Source organism: Bos mutus, chromosome 14, assembly GCF_027580195.1.
Source record: "Bos mutus isolate GX-2022 chromosome 14, NWIPB_WYAK_1.1, whole genome shotgun sequence".
NCBI lineage: Eukaryota > Metazoa > Chordata > Mammalia > Artiodactyla > Bovidae > Bos > Bos mutus.
In genome coordinates this window covers 60,171,788-60,177,240 of record NC_091630.1, presented here as the reverse complement: position 1 = coordinate 60,177,240, position 5,453 = coordinate 60,171,788, and positions in this window count along the sequence as shown.

The following is a 5,453-nucleotide window of genomic DNA, read 5'->3' as shown; positions in this document are numbered from 1 at the left end:
TTACTCCTTGGAAGGAGGGTTATGACCAACCTAGATAGCATATTAAAAAGCAGAGACATTACTTTGCCAACAAAGATCCGACTAGTCAAGGCTATGGTTTTTCCATTAGTCATGTATGGTTGTGAGAGTTGGACTGTGAAGAAAGCTGAGTGCCGAAGAATTGATGCTTTTGAACTCTGGTGTTGGAGAGTCCTTGGACTGCAAGGAGATCCAACCAGTCCATTCTAAAGGAGATCAGTCCTGGGTGTTCTTTGGAAGGACTGATGCTAAAGCTGAAACTCCAGTACTTTGGCCACTTCATGCGAAGAGTTGACTCATTGGAAAAGACTCTGATGCTGGGAGGGATTGAGGGCAGGAGGAGAAGGGGACGACAGAGGATGAGATGGCTGAATGGCATCACCGACTCGATGGATGTGAGTCTGAGTGAACTCTGGGAGTTGGTGATGGACAGGGAGGCCTGGCGTGCTGCAATTCATGGGGTCGCAAAGAGTCAGACATGACTGAGCGACTGAACTGAACTGAACTGAACTGAAGATTAAGTAAGTACAGACACACTCAAGATTCTCTTTTAGTTCCCAGACCAGGATTTCATCTTTAGAGCCCACTGTTTTTAATCACAGGTGAACAGAATAAATTCATAGCTCAAGGTGAAAATACAGCCTTACAGATCTAAACCATCACTATAATGAGTGGGGAAGAAATGCATCCAGAAAGTAATTTGCATGAAGCTCAGTCAGTAAAGAACCCGCATGCAATGCAGGAGACCCAGGTTCAACCCCTGGGTCAGGAGGATTCCCTGGGGAAGGAAATGACAACCCCCTCCAGTATTCTTCTTGCCTGGAGAATCCGACGGACAGAGAAGCCTGAGGTCACAAAGGGTCGGACACAACTTAGCGACTGAACCACACTTGCGCCTCAGCCTTCACAGGATGGCCTTCCTCTTGGTCACCCCCTCCCTGGCCCTTCAGTCTGAAGATTTCTTCATTATTCTTTTCAAGCCCCTGGTCCTCATTCTCAGCAAACACCTCCCCTCCTCCTTTACTGTGACCATGGCACCCCTAAGCCTCCATCGTCCTGACGACCTATACATCCACGTGGACCAGCATCCATGCCCTCTCCTGAGCCCAGCCCCAGTGAAGGTGCTCTTTCCCCCTTTCCAAGACGTTAAACCTCTCGTGTCCTTTTTTGTTGTTGTTACAGTTGATTTACAGTGTTAATTGATTTCTGCTGCACAGCAAAGTGATTCAGTTGTACCTATGTATATTCTTTTTCACTATGGTTTATCTGGATGTGAGAGTTGGACCAGAGAGAAGGCTGAGCACCAAAGAATTGATGCTTTCAAACTGGTGCTGGAGAAGACTCTTGAGAGTCCCTTGGATAGCAAGGAGGTCAAACCAGTCAATCCTAAAGGAAATCAACCCTGAATATTCATTGGAAACACTGATGTTATGCTGAAGCTTCAGCTTCAGTATTTGGCCACTTATGTGAAGAGCTGACTCACTGGAAAAGACCTGATGCTGGGAAGGATTGAGGGCAAAAGGGGGCGGCAGAGGATGAGATGGTTGGATGGCATCACCGACTCAGTGGACAGGAGTTTGAGCCAACTCTGGGAGATGGTGAAGGACAGGGAAGCCTGGCATAAGCGAGGTCACAACTGTCACAGTTGGACAGGACTTAGCAACTGAACAACAAATGGTTTATCCCAGTGTATTGAATATAGAGTTCCCTGTGCTCTACAATGGGATCTCATTGCTTATCCTTCCTATATAATGATAGTTTGCATCTTGATTCTGACTCCGTCTCCTAGGGTCTCATTTTTTTCCTTGGACAGAGAGGATGTCTTAGGGACTGAGGTATCGACACTGCCCTGCAGCCGCTTACACCCGAGTAAGGACGACAGATGTGTGGGGCAGAGACGACAGCAGCCGTGAGTACTGGTCCAGAGAGGAGCTGAGCTTTGGAAGCCTTTTAGGCCATAGGGAGCTTGTGAAGATGACCCGAGCTCCCGCCAGGCTCTGGTCCACCCCTTCTCACCTGGGAACCTGGTACTGGCTGACAGCGCCCAAGAATCCCCAGGGGAGCAGCCTCACATCCAAGTGCTACCTTCCTGCTCTGAGCCCACCCACCTGGCCCTCACGATCCGTGTGCCGCCCCCCAAGCTCTTCCCTGGGTTCACTTGAGCGCCCCTTCCATTTCTCCCAGAAGTGTCAGTTGTGTCTGACTCTTTGCAACCCCATGGACTGTAGCCCACCAGGTTCCCCTGTCCATGGGGTTCTCCAGGCAAGAATACTGCAGTGGGTTGCCATGCCCTCCTCCAGGGGATCTTGCAGACCCAAGGATTGAATGCCCATTTCCTGTATTGCAAGCAGATTCTTTACCGTCTGCATCAACAGGGAAGCCCACCATGAACAAATCCAGTGGATGAATCTGTAGGGCCATCTGTGTACATGAAACAATCCTGAGATAAATCAGCCTGCTATTCACCTGGGACATCAATGCTTCTTCTGGATCAAAAACGCTTCTGTAGTTTAACTGGAAATCTTAGCAGTGTTCGCACAGGTTTTGATGTTGTATTATCTCACTTTTACTTAGAATTATGCATTTACTTTGAACTCAAGTGTTCATCCTAAACCATTTAATATGAAAAATCTTTTTTCAGTTGCTTGTTATAGAAACCTATCTTAAACTAGCATAAAGTAAATGGACCAGCTTCCATTAGCAGAAGTCCAGGGTAGTTGCAATGCCTGCAACTACCTGATCTCCCTTCCCCATCTCAACTTCCCTTGGCTCATCACACACAGAGGGTCTCTGCACACAGTGGGTAGAAAGTACAGGGAGCCCAGGGACAGCTCCTCCTGGCTCAGCTTGTCCAGTGGAAGCACTTATCTATCATCCCACCTTTCATACAGTAACCCCAGGGAGGAGCACAGGTGAGGTGGGACGGAACACTGACAGACCCAGCAGGGTCACATGGGGATGAGGTATCCCTTAAATGAATCAGATGTTTGGGAACTAGCGCCAGAGAGACAAGAGACACAGCAATGCCCTCCCTTCCCAGGGCTCTCACAATTCTGCTTTTTACCAGCTACACTTTCTAACAGCATTATTACAAAGGTAACTTGGATACACACTGTCAGCCACATATAAGAGTGGAAAAGCCCTTTCGTGTCAAAGCAGCTCAGTCTTCCAATTATGGCAACACCTGGGATAATTTAATCAGACTCTATGGCACATCATATATGAAATGTTTCTCTCTGCAGTTGGGGCCATTAAGAAAAAAAAATAATTAGCTGCCTTTTTATAGCACTGGAGAGACAAATCAGAACAAGTCATTGGAGGCAGTCATCTGTGCTCTCAGCTTCCATCCACCACTTAGATAAACAAGCACCAGAACACAAGGTTGATTTGAATAAAAATTTTAATTAATAATAAACCTGTTGCATCACTTTGCAGAACCAGAGTACCAGAAGAGACCTCCCAAGGCTGGAGCTTGTTACATCTTCCTGGAACTGAGTCCACAACATTGCCGGCACTGGCTACCTGCCCTCCCCCAGGTCCACAGTCGTGGGACAGCCTTCATGGCTCAGCTCCCCCAGTCAAGACAGAACACAAACAGAAGCAAGAAAACTATTCCATGAGCCCCCACTGGGTGCACCCATTCTCCGAGGTGTTGAACACAGCACTGAACAAGTTTCTCATAAAACTTGTTCTCATAAAACCGCATGGGCTCCACCTTCCCCAACTTACAGCTACTCATCACAGCTGTTGCACTGGACTGGTTTCACTTGTCATTCATCCTAGGAACTACGTAGGGGGTGAGGGGAGCCCCCACAACCAGTTTGACCTAGGAACTCGTCAGGCAGTACCTCTGTCCTACTCACTATGAAGTAGGATCTTCAATGTGGGCACTTCGCTTATTTCTGAAACGTGGAGAAACACGTGGATTTTTACATCAGTGGCTATTCACCTTACATTTCCTGGTGGGACATTCTTGTTTCACTTTTTGGCTGTATCCTACAGCATATGAGATCTTAATTTTCTTACCAGGGACCAAACCTGCATCTCCTGCAGTGGAAGGTAAGAGTCTTCACCACTGGACCACCAGGGAAGTCCCTCAATTCTTCTTGAATGGCTAATTTTCTACATACAGCTAAATGGGGTGGAGGTGGAGGGCTGCAGTGGGCAGGAAAGTGTAACTGTTGATTAAAACTCCTTAAATCTCACCACTTTGTTATTTTTGATACCTCAAATCCCCAAATTATACTTTGAACTAGAGGCAATCATTGTGGAAGTCTAGTGTTAATACTTCAAACTTTGTTCCATCTGTGAGGCATGTAGAACGTGTGTTTGTGTTTGTGTGTGTGTCAGAACTCCTGCCATGGCTTCCCAACACTTACATGAACACTCATTATTCTCAGGGGAGCTGGAAAACCAAGGTGGTGATTTTCTGCCTTCCGGGGATGGTTCTTCATTAACTGTCACATCTAACTTTATGATCCAACTCTCCTATCTGTACATGACTACTGGAAAAAACATAGCTTTGACTATATGGGACTTTTGCCAGAAAAGTGATATCTCAGCTTTCAATAATATGCTGTCTAGGTTTGTCATAGCTTTCCTGTGAGAGTTGGACCATGAAGAAGGCTGAGCTCCAAAGAACTGATGCTTTCGAATTGTGGTGCTGGAGAGGACTCTTGAGAGTCCCTTAAACAACAAGGAGATCAAACCCAGTCAATCTAAAGGAAATCAACCCTGAATATTCATTACAAGAACTGACATTGAAGCGGCAGTACTTTGGCTGCCTGATACGAACAGCCAACTCATTGGAAAAGACCCTGATGCTGGGAAAGATTGAAGGCAGAAGGCGGTGACAGAGGATGAAATGGTTGGATTGTATCACTGACTCAATGAACGTAAATTTGTGCAAACTCTGGGAGATGGTGAAGGACAGGGAAGTCTGGTGTGCTGCAGTCCATGGGGTCACAAAGAGTCAGACACAACTTAGCGACTGAGCAACATCTCCATGTTAATTTAACACAGTTGCTTTGTCCTAGAAATAGACATTATAAGATATTACCCTTGAGAACTGTTTACTTCCGGTTACTTTATAACTAGCTGGCGTTCTCCAGTCTAAGACTCCCTGTTTGGCTTTTCACATCACACTGAGTGCACACACAGGATGCACACATGCACTCTGCTCTGAACCAGCCTGCATCCCTCTCCGGGGTCCAGGGAGGAGACAACAAATGTGCTCTGCACCAGTCCCTTCATACCTACAACCAGGCAACCATTAGTTAAAACTGCGCTTTAAAAACACCTTAATAGTTGGGAAAGGAGAACTTTTTTTTTTTTTTTTTTACCATTTTCTACTTTTTATTTTTTTAATCAGGAGAACTTTTTAAATAAAAAATAAAGCAAGTACAGATATCAAAATAAAATGACAAAATGTGATA